Source organism: Carica papaya, chromosome 9 (genome assembly GCF_054855325.1).
Source record: "Carica papaya isolate Zhongbai chromosome 9, ASM5485532v1, whole genome shotgun sequence".
NCBI lineage: Eukaryota > Viridiplantae > Streptophyta > Magnoliopsida > Brassicales > Caricaceae > Carica > Carica papaya.
In genome coordinates, this window is record NC_142317.1 from 21,989,477 (window position 1) to 22,005,207 (window position 15,731).

Genomic DNA, 15,731 nt, shown 5'->3' on the forward strand with positions numbered 1-15,731 from the left:
AAGTACAATCTAAATTAAATATGTCCAAAAGTATATACTTGTACTTACGTTAAGCGGTATTAAATATGTCTTGTTCATTCGGTTCAATTTTTACTTTTTTTGTAGTTACTAGTAATCCTTTACAGCTGAATGAGGTATATATTCATTAATTTTATTTTTGAACCACTCATATTTTTAGCTTGAATTCACTGAATGAAATTTTATTTCATAATCCTTCATATATGGAAGATCAACTAGAATTGAGTTCTCAAAAAACATAAATAAGAGAGTTTAAATATTAAAATTGTAATATATTATTAAATATTAAAATATTGGAGAAATGTAGCAATTAAATTTCTTAAGAAAATGATTAAACTTGTTTAGAAATTAAAGCCAATGGGACAATTAGATACGTATACAAATATTTTAACTTCTAATACTATACTATACTATATCTATTTTTACAATATAGTTTCTCACTGTGACCCACAACCTAAAATTTTTTCGTAATTTCTTCATGTACAAATTGAAAATATATACATATATATGAGGTTAATTTCTATTGTTATTAGTAATATATTTATTTTTTTGTTTTTGATATTTTTTGTGGTATAGATTGAGAGAAAGATCGTGGCTAATGCTAGAACCAAATGAAGCAAAAGTTGTTGAATGCTATATGTTTAGTTTCCTTTATGAGCTGATGCTAAAAATTAAAAACTTACAACTCTGTAGTAATGCAAAACTATGTAATGAATAAAATATGAGTTTGCAAGAAATATCTTATCATCACTCTCTAATCACTCTCTCAGACAATGCTTTACATAGCAGTTGAATTTTTTCAACTGATCTGGACTCAACCGAGGAAATGTATTAAAAAGTTCTATTGTCAAGCATTAATTTAAATGGCACGGTGATGATTTATGAGACCGAAAAATACCATAACCAATCCAAAATGATTTACAAGATATAGAAAATGTCATAATCGAATAGTAGAGTTAAAATAATGTAAGGGTATTCCCGATTTTGAATGCCTTTCACTCCTATAGTACTATGTATATGATATAAAGTCTGTAAACAAGAAACAATTTGTTTAATCTCCAATCTAGGAAGATGTTTCAAGCTAATGCTAATCCTAAATCAACATATCATCTTTAAATTAAGATCCTATGATACACGAATCATTGCTCAAAAGTTGATTGTTATACATTTAAGTTTTTCATATAAGTAAGTTGAGCCACAAATTGAAGTTACCTATCCTTGTGTGAAAGCAACTTCATATTCTTATATTTTATAAGCCTTTCAGGAGTTCTTCCGACAACACTTTCTCTTGGGGTTAACACTTATCATGCAAGAGAAGGCATTGACAAGCTTAGAATCCTCTTTAGTTATAAAAATTTTGGCTGCACTTGGGTCTACAAGTAGAAGCTTAACCACAAGGTATCCAACAATTAACCATGTTTGGAATAACCGTGCTTGTTTTTTGATGAACCTTCCTCTTTTTGTGTCAAAGTATTCAAGCTATTTGTCTCTTAATATGCGTTTTTTAGCAACTTCAATAGCTCTTGCAGCGATTTCTGGTCTTTTCATCTTTATGGCTACAACAGTAAGCTGTAAAAAGTTCATTTTTAAAATCTTAAGCCGCACTGCCTTCATTCCTTTATTATTGCTTTATTTTATAAAACATCAACAATGTGTCATATCATATTGGATCCAAGCATGATAACTCAGGAAACTTATACCTAAATATAACTTCTACAAAGGGTTCTTTGGAGCAATGAAAAAAAATTAGCAACAGAGAGAATATTTAATCATAACAAACTAACCTGCCATAACAGAGTTTGGCCAAGAACCACCATTATAGTAAGACCAAGGCCTGCATAAGAAGGAAATGTAGTGAGAAATGTTAAAGATAATGAAGAAATAGATCATAAATAAATAATATGAGAGCAAATATCTTATGTGTTTTTTGCATCACTATAAGTGATTATTTGCGCTCCTAACCTTCAAGAGTGAGATAACATATCTTGAATGGCATGTCTGTTACTAAATCTTCCCATTTCACTTCAATAAGATCCACTATGGCATGTGATTGATCAGCTATTGCCAAACTTCTTACAATAGACCACATGTGTCCTAGAGAAAAAAATTGGAAATCCATGTGTCGCCTGTAAGTTTCCAATTAGATAACCTCCTTTATTAGGCATCCATTCCACCAACCAAGGAGAATTTTGATCAAGGTAAATGTTGAACTTATTAACTGCATCATATGAGTACTCCTCAGTCTTGTAACAATAAATCTCATTTAGTTTTCACAAATCAATCCAATAATACTCCCTGATGTGGAATGAAAAAGCAAGTAGGTGATTATTTAGTGCCTGGATAAGATCAACAAATCCATTTAAGAGCAAGCAATTCATGTGCACAGAGTAAGGCATAATAAAATAGTGGTTGTAAGAAAAAAAATTAAGGATTAACTAGAGATACCACAAGAAAAGAAGGTAAACAAATAAGATATATTAGTTACCAATTTATAAATTTAAATAATGGTCGATTCATGTAGGCTAGTGAGTTAGATCATAATCTGCTATTTCCACCAACATGTTACAAACATACTTAATGCGTAAACAATAACTCCATGGTGTAAAGCATGTAAGCTATGAACTATCTCAAAAAATATAAGCTATAAACTATACAATCTCCATCATTCTAGGGAGTTGCACCATTCAGAAGCAACCAAAAATACAATGAGTAATAATTCCAACAATTGAACATTTTCTGAATCAACCAGATTGGAATCATACACTTATTAAGCCTCCCAGAAATTCACTTGAGAAGCACCAAGATATGATATCAATTTAACTCAAGCTTGTCAAGTACTTAATCCTAGCTTTATTTTAAAACTTCTAATATTGTTTCCCAAATCGATTTAGTTTTATAATTTTGCTTCCAACATAGTTGTTGGAATAAGCCCCTATTACACCATGTGCAGAATTATTTTGTACAACCACTCTTTTGCTCCAAAAAATCAAAAATCGAATACCAAATGTCCATTACCATTTCAAGTGAGCCATAAAGACAATATTTCAATTGCTTGAAATAAATAGCAGATGAGCACATATGACTATTCAAACCACTTTTAGAACAAAAAATTAATATGCCCTGATGATTTCTTCATTCCATATGATAGAGTTAATTACCTCCCCTCTTTACTATGAGGATTAGGTTTTAAAACTTACAAATGTAAATAGAATGTAAATAGGAATTTACTTGGTTTAGTTCCAAGTTAGTGTTGGATGACCCTCTTCTCTATTTTCTTTGTTTGGTTGCAAGAGGTATTGTTTCCAGTAGTGAGACCTTTTTGAACCATAGACAAGTTATTGTTGTTTCTCTCAATAGTCTGTTGATTGGCACGTAAGGGGTGACCAATGGATACAGTGGTTGGTGTGGCATCATTGTCAATCACAGAGGACGAGGATGGGGGCTAGGACTTAACTAAACTTGTTCCTGAACAATAAAAGTTGTATGACCTCTGTTTGGTGAGAAGATTCTTGATAAAAGTAGTTGTGAAGTTTGAACTGATGAAGAATACATTGGCAGACTTTTGGAGGCTGATAAGGGGAGTAAATATTGTGGATCTTAGTTCTAACTGTTACTTATATAGATTTTTCTGTAAAGTATATATCAAAAAAGTGCTCAACAGAGGGCCGTGGACTTTTAACAACCATTTGTTGGTTGTGCACTACCTTAGGGAAGGAGAATATCTAATGAAAGTAGCTATTGACACGAGCCTCTTCTAGATATAGATTCTCTCACTCCCATCAAATTGTGTATCAAAAACAATGGCTAGGTAGTTTGGGAAATTGTTAGGGAGCTTTGTTGACTATGACACACGTTCATATTCTATGGCTGGGATGGGGGTTATCTGGGGTTTAGGCGGCCATTGATGTTCGGAAGCCTCAGTTCAGAAGAATGAGGCTCCACTTAAGAAATGGGGAATCAACATTTGCAATCTTCAAATATGAATGCCTACCTTTATTCTATTGTGCGGTTGGTTAGGGCACTTAGAATCCTTCTGCAAACTCCACATCCATTCAAGTGTGGCACCACTACAGCAGGAGTGGGATGAATCCCTCCACGCAAATCCCTTACAGAAACCCGCTCCAATGAGCAAATGGTTATGAGATGAATAGGGGAAAAAATTGATGGAATCATGGGCGAATATCCCGACAAGTATCTCAGGGATAGGGGGAAGGAAAGAAGAGATGAGTATCTCGGCCGAAGCAGGATAGAAGGGAGATTCTTTAAATTTTTATTAAAAAATTAATGTTTTCCTCTTTCTTCTTTCGTTAAGAGTTTTTATGTGAAAAAAAAATTTATCCTTCATGAACGATATCATAATTACTATTGAAATAATTAATAATAAAAATTTTAGTATAGAATCCAAGTCTATTTATTCTTCTTTAATATTTATGTTAATAAATAATTTAAGAAAAATGCTAATTCGGATTTTTTCGCTTATTATAATTGTTCTAATTAAAAGAATCTAGTCGTTACAGAATATTATTTTCGTTGGATATGTCATGACTCTTTACAACAAAATCCAATTTAATTACTATATCTCTACCAACACAGTCATAAGTTAAATCTTTTGATTCTATTGAATCAAATATTATAAATAAATCATCATTAATCCATATAATTACATTTAAAAAGTGATAAATTTTATATTTTAATAAGATTTAGACTTGTTGTCTTCAAGAAAAATGTAAGAATTTTAACTATTCAAACACCATATTTATGATAATTTACAAAAATTCATAAAAAATTCATTGTAGTGTGTGCTTAATTGTGATAAATGAACAATTGTCACAAACTTTAATGGGGCATTTTTTGTGCTTGAAATGCATGTTTCCATGTTAATGGATGTTAGTGGCTAGTTTCTCTTTTTCAATGATATCATCCTATGTTTACCTTATAAATAGTTAGCTCATTTACTCTTTCCTATCTTATTGCTACATTTCTCTATTGCTCTCCTTTTTATCTCTTTTCTTTCACTTTCACTTTTTCTAAAATTTTGTTGAAAGATTTCTAACTTCTACTTTTCTAGTTGTGCAAATTAATAAAATCTATGATCTACAGCTAAACTTATTGTATCATTCAATTAACATGTCAAAAAGCTCTTTTTTATACTTGCCTGATCTGATTGACCTAGTGCACACCTCAATCCTTATAATGTATCCTCAAACTTCAATTCCTATTTGTATAGAAAGTAAGTGTCTAAGGTAAATTCTTCTATCTTTTCTCACCAAAATATTTTTACATGAAACTATTAAATATCAATGATTCATCTCAACCAACAGCAATAAAATTTATAATTTTTTGAAATAATATCCTTTAGTTTATAGCTATCTCTACAAAATAAGTTTGAGTTTCAAATTAAAAAATTAAAAAATTAAAAATTAGATCGAGATTTTGACCTATGGTAGTTCCCTTAACTAAGGGAACCTAATAATCATGAAATATTTCTTTCACCTAAAAACATAATAGGCATGTTGAGATTTAACTCAATTTAATCACGGCATCACCACAAATATAAAATAAGTTAGAGTTTAAATTTGTTTTCCATGAAAAGGAATACTTATTACAACCTGTAGAGATTTTATTGGTTTTGATTTTTATGAAGCTTTTATCCACCCTATCCGCCCAACAAAAGAAAACATAATTACTTTATAATATTGTTATTGAAAGAGATGGAAATAGATAAAATACTAATAGTTAAAAATTAAATATTGAAGTTAACTTTTATAAATTAAATAAAGGATAATAATTGCTTTAGTTAAGTTACAGTAGAAAAATATAAATTTTATTTTATTCTTAATTTATTTAAAATCAAATTGAATTAGTTAAAAAAATTGTATTTGTTACAATAGCAAAGTATTCGAGAGTATTATTCTCCATTTACTACAACTATTCAAATTAAAAGATTAAGTGATTAAAAAAACTAAGTAAGAATTGAATTAAATAAGTTGTAAGAAGCTAGAGTACCTTAATTTAAAGAAGTGCATTTGCACTTGCAAGGGGTGGTTCTTGCTTCTAACTACATCACCATACATACCCCATTTAGTGAGTAATAATAATAATAATAATAATAATAATAATAATAATAAAGATTTTAAAATCAAAATCTAAATCTAAAAATAATAATAAGAATAAATAATAAAATTGGGAAAATGACCAAATTGAAAACAAATTTGTGAGTTTATTCTACGCCATAATTAAATAGAAGCCCAAATGATGAAGATTACAAGATTTGGGATCATTCCAAAATTTTTTAAAAAATCACCCTATCTGCTTCAAAATGACACGGTTTTGATTTTTTTTTAAGAAAATCAACGGTCTAGATCTCATCTCGCAATAGACGGCCATAATTTGATCTTATTTACTATATAAAAGTTTCTGTTCAGAACAAAATAATAATAACAAACCCTAGGAGCAAATGAGCTGCGGCAGAAAGGAGGAGTAGAGGGGAGATACATGAAAGTGAAAGGGAAGAGAGAAGATTTTTTGGCGTCTTATTCGTTGAAAGGCTAAGGTAGGTCGCGGTGAGGCTAGCCTTCAGCTGGTAAGCCGTAGTTGCACACTTTCCTCTCATTCAATATCTTCTTCTTTTGTAAATAAAGACAAATCAGTGATGGGTTTTGTAGGTTGGGTAAAGAAGAGTAGTTGAAACTCCTATGAATCACCTCACCAAGGGTAAGAGTAATTTATACTCTAAATGCCTAGATTTAAGCTAATATATTTTATTTAGATAATTATTTATTATAGGATCATAAATAATAAGGATTGATTATTTTGGATACTATTTAAGGAATATGTGATGACTGAGCGAAACTTGAACTGTGTTGTGTTATGTGATGAAGATGGCAGCTGGAATTAAATGTGAAGTGCAATTAGGGTTTTCAAAGGTTGAAGAAGATGAAAGGGGCTCCAAGTAGGTTGGGTTGATTGTACCTGTGAGGCATAGGCTCGGTTTACCCTAACGGGTCCGGGCCCATAAGGATTTGTAGGAAAGGCTTAGTAATTAATTTGGAAGAGCAAAATGAAATTGAAATGAAAGGGTAAAAATATATATAAATATATAACAAATATGTTACCTATAGAGAAAGTCAAGTATATGAAGTTCATAAGTAAAGTGGGCCTAGTGAGGGGTCCAAACTTTTAGTGGATTGAATCTAATGAAAGGAAAAATAAATAAACATGTAAAGAGGGAAAGGAAAGCCCAGCTCAAATGGGTTGAGCCCGTAGGAAGAATAAAGGAATTCCAGTGGTGAATTGGGACAAACCTGAAGAAATTAAGCAAAAAAAGAAGAAAATTAAATCTAGTGGGTCTAGCCTATAGGAAGGGGATAAGGGTAATTAAAATTACTGTGAGCCCAGCCCTTAGGAATGGGTTAAGACAGAAGGATAAAATTTAGTTTGAGGGGTTACATTAATTCAAAACAAACGGAGATAGGAAAGAATTAGTAATATTGAGAAATTAACAATGGGTTGTTTCATTGAGCTTCTAGCCCATAAGCAAATAAAGTAAAGTTGAATGAAATATTATATGGGCTCCAAGTTTACAACCCAACAAGCAGGGTCAACTACATTTCAGGCAATGAATATAATGCCTTAAATAAATATTAGATAGGTGATTTGGTTTAATAATTAATGGAGTGAATAAGCTATTTACAAAATTATAGGGAAGTCGCGATTAATCAAATTTTTATAATAATGTGTACAATGAGAAAAACATAGAAATTGTTGGGTGACTATGAATTAGTGAGAAGTTGAATAATTTATTATGTGAATAATTTAGAGTTTAAATGTTGTGATCCATCTTTAATATTCTAGATAAATTAAGATATTTTAGAAGTTGATGAGTTCTAGAACTTGGGAGTAATTTACGCTTGAATAAGTATGAAATTAAGACTCCCCACAAGAATAGAATGAGGATGAATTAAGTAGAAATGTCAAGGTATTATATGATATAAAATATCATAGAGAATACCTAGGATTAGCAGTAAAGATTTTTTGTATCATTGAAAAGTGAATATATATGTAGTTCAGGATCAGTATGGAATAATTATGAACTCTATCTCATTGACCATTTATTGACTATAACTATGACTGTGTCCTTAGGTGACGACGTGAATCATAAATATGATTGTAACTATGATTGTGTCCTTATCAGACGATGTAAATTATAACTATGACGGTAACTATGGCTAACTCCTTAGGGACGATATTAATAGTAACTATGACTATAACTATGATGGTGTCCTTGGGGGATGATTTGAATCATAACTATGGTTGGAAGGAACTCCTCTAGGTCACGAGAGACATAAAAAAGGAAAAAAAAAGGGGAAAGAGAATGTTAGGTGACCAAATAAATATTAAGACCTTGATGGTCTTTGGAAATTCTTCATGAATATTCTCTGGGAAGAATGGATACGCTACATGTTCAAACTCTTTCCAAGTTTCCACATAGGGATTACAAAATTGATTCAAGATTCTTAGTCATTAAACAATCATATGCTTAACGGATAAAAGCATTTTGGGAGATTGAGTAAATCATGAGCTTGGTGAGTATGAAAACTCCTACTAAATGAAATAAAATACAGTTAATTAGGATTTCTCTAAGTTTGCTACAGACCTGAAAGAAAATACAATCCTTTAAACCAATAAATCATATATAAAAATATTTAAAAAATTGAATAAGCATTAGAGACTTAAATATGTTTTTGAGGTTCAAATATATATTTATAGAATAGTAATAATAAATATTCTACTTATATAAATTCTTATCAAGGTGCCACACGGGAGTTGTATTGAGGTCAGAAACCATTGGACCTTAAATCCTCATGTGCTTGATAGATTAAAAGACTTTTGTCTTGGATGAGACAGAGTACACTTAACTGGAATTCTTCTTCCTGACACTTTTTATTCATTCCAAAGTAAATTTCCAAGGAAAAAGAGAATACCATAAGGACATGTTATGACAACACACTATTAATAATATGATAATAAATCAAAACATGTTTTCTTTACCCTTAACAGGGATGTAAAAGATGATACAAGGTGTCAACATATTAATTCAAACCTCTAGGGTAGATATTATCTGAGTGACGCAGTGGAAGCATAGTGTGGAGCCATAACAAACCATACATATGAAAGATTTCTCTCAGGACCAACAAAGAGAAATTGTTAATAGGATGAACATGAAACTCACGCCCTAAGACTATACTCTTGGATGATCACACGAAAATCATGGAAGTCAAACCTAGTCTTAGAAGAACTTAAAGACTAAATTCACTCACTACTAGCAAGACTCTTAGATAATCCTTCCACCTAAGGAACTCCTAATGATTGTCGATAATAAATATGGACTTAATAACTCACTATGTATTGTGTAGTGGACCTTTTTTTTTAAAAAAAGGGGGTCAATTAAGTATTGAGGTATTTTTTATATCGTTTAAATTTTCATGACTTTAGAGAGACAATATAATTCAGTAATGAATAATTTACTAGAATATCGACTCACCACAACAAAAAAAAAAGTCTTAAATATCCTAACATCATATCGAATCTATGAATAATATTTGGAAGTCAGAAAATCACCACACCTATTAAAACTTAATGCTTACCTATTCTTAAGAGTTTTGAGCAGAAAATGAAATGCTAAGGTTAAACCCTCATCTCTATAAATCTTCACATTTAAGTAGGACCAAGTACATAGATAACATATGCCAGCTAATCACAAAATAATTTCAAAAAATTAGAAAGTATTCAAAATAATTTGGACACATGAATTTTGGGATACCCTAAATTTATCATGACATCGAGGTTGCTTAGGTAATTGAGTAAATACATTTATGAAAAATAGAGGATATGAGATATATTATTAAGAGATTAGAAATATACTATAACATTGAGATTACAAAAAAAAAAAGAGATGAATTTAAGATATGATATATAGTTACTGAGAAATTCTTATGATAATTATTAAACTAGGAATGATGTTCCCAAGTCATGTCAAATAAAAATAACAATCGCATATAATATAATGGTATAACACTACGCTTTGATGCATTTTGAGGATAAAGATAGTCCCATATGATAACCAGAGATTTTATTAAAAGACATATATGGTATATTCTAAATAATCACATACTAATGTTCAAAAGTTGAAAAATAATAATTTAAATGAGGTTCATGAAATTCTAGAGGTTATAAACATGCTATGTTATTGAAGTTATTTAGATAATTAAAATTTATTCTTGTGCTGAAATTAGATGTGATATATATTGTTGAGAGATTATTATAATGATAAAACCATGTGGATGTAATGACAATTGCATATAATGTGGCTGGGAGATATTATGCTTTAATGAATTTTAAGGATCAATATAGTCCAAGATGGTAATCCTTTTGCCAGATCAAATGTTCTTGAAGAAACTATAGGGAGATACCAACAAACCCTAAGTATTAAAATATTTGGAATTAAGAAACAAATTCTTAACAATTATACGTTTCTTACCTAAATTAGAAAGGAACGGATTAATAACTAAAGAGATCTTATAAGTGATAATATTGTAACGAAATGATTAGGTTAAAGAGGAAACTTGGAAATAAGCAAGGATATTTCTGAATCACCTAATTACTACAAATTTGAAGGACCAAATTTTTTATATGGGGAGAAGATTATAATGACTCGTCTCGCATAAGTTAAAATTTGAATGCAACTTCATGCTCTAGAGAGTTTATTTAAGCATTAAGTGAATTTTCAAAAGTAAAAAAAAGGGATTCTAAAAATATAAAAATATAAAATGTAATCTAAAAATAATAATAATAATAAATAATGAAATTGGGAAAATGACCAAACTGAAAGCAAATTTGGGAGTTTATCTACTCTGTAATTGAATAGAAGCCCAAATGATTAAAATTATAGGATTTGGGGTCATTTTAAAATTTTTATAAATCAATCAATCTGCTTTAAAAAACTCTGTTTTAATTTTTGTTTTTAAAAAAAAAATCAACAGTCTAAATCTCATCTCACAACAGACAACCATGATTTGATCTTATTTACTATATAAAAGTTCTTGTTCATAAAAAAATAATAATAAGAAAACCTTGGAGCAAATGAGCAGTGGTGGAAAGGAGGAGTAGAGGGCCGATATGTGAAAGTGAAAGGGAAAAGAGAAAATTTTTTGACGTCTTGTTCGTTGAAAGGCTAAGATAGGTCGCGGTGAGCCTAGCCTTTAGATAATAAGCCATAGTTGCACCCTTTCCTCTGGTTTAATATCTTCTTCTTTAAAAATAAAGATGAATCCGTGATGGGTTTTGCAGGTTGGGTAAAGAAGAATAGTTGAAATCACTATGAATCACGTCATCAAGGGTAAGAGTAGTTTATACTTTAAATCCCTAGATTTAAGCTAATATATTTGATTTAGATAATTATTTGTTATAGGATCATAATAAGGATTGATTGTTGTGGATACTATCGAAGGAATATGTGATGACTAAGCAAAACTTGAATTGGTTGTGTTATGTGATGAAGATGGCGGCTGTAATTGAATGTGAAGTGTAATTAGGGTTTTCGACGATTGAAGAAGATGAAAAGGGGCCTCATGTGGGTCAGGTTGATTGTACTTGTGAGGCCTAGGCTTGGTTTACCCTAACGTGTCAAAGCCCAGAAGGATTTGTTTAACGGGCTTAGTAATTAATTTGGAAGAAGAAAATGAAATTAAAATGAAAGGGTAAAAATATATATAAATATATAATAAGTGTGTAACCTATAAAGGAAGTCGGGTATATGAAGTCCATAAGTAAAGTGGACCTAGTGAGGGGTCTAAAATTTTAGTGGATTGAATGTAATGAAAGGAAAAATAAATAAATAAATAAATAAAGAGGGAAAGGAAGGGCAAACTCGAATGGGTTGAGCTCGTAGGAAGAATAAAGGAATTCCAGTGATGAATTGAGCCAAACCTGAAGAAATTAAACAAAAAAAAGAGGAAATTAAATCTAGTGGGTCTAGCCTATAGGAAGGGGATAAGAGTAATAAAAATTTAAGTGAGCCGAGCCCTTAGGAATGGGTTAAGATAGAAGATAAAATTTAGTTTGAGGGGTTACATTAATTCAAAATAAATAGAGATAGGAAAGAATTAGTAATATTGAGAACTTAACAAATGGGTTGTTTCATTGGGCTTCTAGCCCAAAAGCAAATAAAGTAAATTTGAATGAAATATTATATGGGCTCCTAGTTTACAGCCCAACAAGCAGGGTCAACTACGTTCTAAGCAGTGAATAGTAATGGGTTAGAAAACAATAATGATTATGATGGGCTTGAGATCTAGAATATGGGTTGAGGAAATTCATTACGACTTTGAAAAGATAAATTGTATAAAATAAAACATTATTAATGAATATAATGCCTGAAATAAATAGTAGATATGCGATTTAGTTCAATAATTAATGGAATGAATAAGCTATTTATGAAATTATAGAGAAGTCGCGATTGATCAAATTTTGATAGCAATGTGTACAATGAGAAAAACATAGAAATTGTTGGGAGACTATGAATTAGTGGGGAATTTGAATCATTTATGATGTGAATAATTTAGAGTTTAAATATTGTGATCCATCTTTTAATATTCTAGATAAATTAAGATATTTTAAAAGTTGATGAGTTCTAGAACTTGGGAGTAATTTACGCGTGAATAAGTATGAAATTAGTACTTGCCCCAAGAATAGAATAAGGATGAATTAAGTAGAAATGTCAAGGTATTATATGAAGCAAATTATGATAGAGAATACCTAAATTAGCAGTAAAGATTTTTCGTATCATTGAAAAGCGAAAATATGTACAGTTTAGGATTTTTATAGAATGATTATAAACTCTATCTCATGGATCGTTTATTGGCTGTAACTATGACTTTGTCCATGGGGGACGATGTGAATCGTAAATATGAATGTAACTATGACTTTGTCACTAGGGGGGACGATGTGAATCGTAATTATTACAATAACTAGGACTATGTCCCTAGGGGATGATGTGAATTGTAACTATGGCTGTAACTATGACTTGTAGGAGCTATGATTTTATGCATGTTGATGGTGTGAATTATTATATCATTCTATGAGTCTATGTGCATATGTGATTGGTTGTGTTGGTGAATGATGAGAATATGTTGCTATGTGGATATGTATATGAGCTAGGGTATTCTACACGTTTAGGGAAGGATATTATATGTGTGAATACGTGTTCAAGAAAAGGTATTATATGTGTGATATGTGTTTAAAGAATGATATTCTATGTGTGGATAAGAATTTAAAGAAGGGTATTCTATATGTTAGCATGTGTAATTAATATGAATACGATATTGCGTTTATGAAATTGTGAATAAACCAAAAGTAACTTATGAGAATGTAGTTATGTAAATTATGGACACCCTTTGAATAAAATGAGATATATGACATAACACCCCGCCTATTACTGTGCTAAAATGATTTAGAAACTCTATTTATTTGGGCCTTTGGCCACTTTAAACTTAATTAATTTACGCTATTTAACATTTATCGTGATTTGTAATTTTGATTGATTTTTATTTATTTAATTAATTTTTATTTATATTTTATTTTATTTTAATTATTTTATTTTATTTTAAATTATTATGTATTAGTTAAATTGAATTAAAATGAAAATTTAGAAAAAATGAACTTGAAAACTTTGAAACAAAAAAAAAAATGCTCGCGGGAAAAATCCTGCGAGAGGGCCACTTGCGCGCGTGTACTGAGCATTGTGCACGTGCGACTGCGCGCATAGTGGCTGCGGGACATGCGCACAGCACGTACGTCCCTTCCGCACGCCCACACACACAAGACGTGCGCACAAGGCACACCTCTCCTCCGCGCGCACGGGACTTGTGCACAACGCGCATGTTTTTTTCGCGTGCACATGCCGTGGGGTTAGGACCTGCCCTCGCATCCTATCGCTCATAGGTGAGCCATCCTCACATCACCTCACACCCTGGCATGTGCCGCACAATATGCGTGTGCCATTCATGCAACAAGCTTGTGCGAATAGGCCCTGTGCACCAAGGACCTACGTAAATGGCACCCAGCACGTCTAGGCCCTACATGCGTGGCAGTAGGTGTGTGCGCCTGCAGGCTAGCCTGTAGTGCACTAGCCAAAGCACTGCTTCATTGGGCAGTGCGCCATCGCTACCTTGGGCATTGCGCCACGGCCGGCGGCGGAGGAGTTTGTGTTCCCTCATTTTTTGTGCTGAACATCTTATTCTCCTCTCTTTTTACCAGATTTTGCCACTTGGCGTGAATCCAACAATTCCAAAATTCTATAAATTACCCACCCCTTACCTTCCTCTCAACACTTCTATTTCTTCTATTTTTCAAAAGTTTAGAGATAGAGTAATTTAGTGAGAGAAGAAGTGAAAGAAAGGGGAACGATAAAGAAGAAATTATAGAGATTTCTGTAAGGAATCTAGTATTACTTTCGATGTCTTAAGGAGTATTTCTAGGTAAGAAAATCTAATATGATTGTTAATTTGCTTATTTTGTATGCCTCTGTGTTCATATGAGTCGAATTGTTCTTGTTTTCAAGCATGCTATGTGAATTGCAGACACTTGATGAATTTGCATATAATAAATATAATATGTAATCGGTAACAATAAAAGTAAAAAGAAAAGAAAAAGAGAAAAGTGGAATGAAGCTTATATGCTCCGAACTGTATCTGTATTGACATGCATATTGTATCAAGTGTCTTGTTAGGCTTTTTATCTCTAAGGGGTATCTATTCCCCTTGCCCTTCGGAGTATCTATTTTTCCCTCACATATCTGGTTTGGAAAGACTTATGAAGACCACTCATAGTGGATGATGACATGCCCTCTGACGAGAGTGGTGTCACGCTATCTATAGGGGTCACCCGTGGCTAAGTAATATAATGACTATATATATCTATTGGTACGGCCATTGTCATAGATCGTACCATTGTTTGGCCAGCCGAAAATAGGCCTGAGAAAATTGTTGTATTTGTATATGATCTTATCATTCCACTTAGGTAGTTGAAAATCTGTATTTGCCCTCAAAGATGGAAGTTGTAATGACTTCAAAAAGTATGACACGAAAATCTGGCATGATGTATGTTTGATTTTCTATGCTAACGTATCATTTTCTTAATAAATAAATGTGCTTTTTATAATGTGAGATTTGTAAACAAAGAAGTTAAACAGTAAGATAAAATAATTAACTTTTAAAATCTTACGATGTTAATTTAATATTGTTTTCCTTATTGAGCATATGAAACTCACTCTTTCTATACCCCCCTCCCAGATGAAGAAGAAAGTGAGGAACCGCTAACAAACTTACCCTTGGAAGTTTATGAGGATCTCATAGATCCACAAGTCTGAGTGCATGACTGTTTTCACACCTGATGAATCTAATAGCATAGTGAAAGAAGTGACCCTTATATTTTATATTTTGTAGCCACTTTTGTCCTCAATTTATGTATGAATTTAAAACTCATATATATTTGTAAGGGATTTATTATGATTTGGTTTTGCTACATAAATTTTATCATGTACTCGTTATTCTGAATCTGTATCTAACACCCATTTGCCTTAACTAGCACTTGGGATGTCACATATGAAAGTGAAAACGTGCGACTAGTAAGATCGATATAGTTGTAGTAGGGAG

General features: G+C 31.5%; 1 long non-coding RNA gene across 1 annotated transcript; it reads left to right on the forward strand.

Moving 5' to 3' along the window:
• The first annotated feature begins 6,471 nt into the window (after positions 1–6,471).
• Positions 6,472–15,419, forward strand: LOC148240183 (uncharacterized). The gene is made up of 3 exons (XR_015816554.1): positions 6,472–6,601; positions 6,684–6,732; positions 15,369–15,419. It is a non-coding gene; the product is annotated as an uncharacterized LOC148240183 (long non-coding RNA).
• Positions 15,420–15,731: the final 312 nt, after the last annotated feature.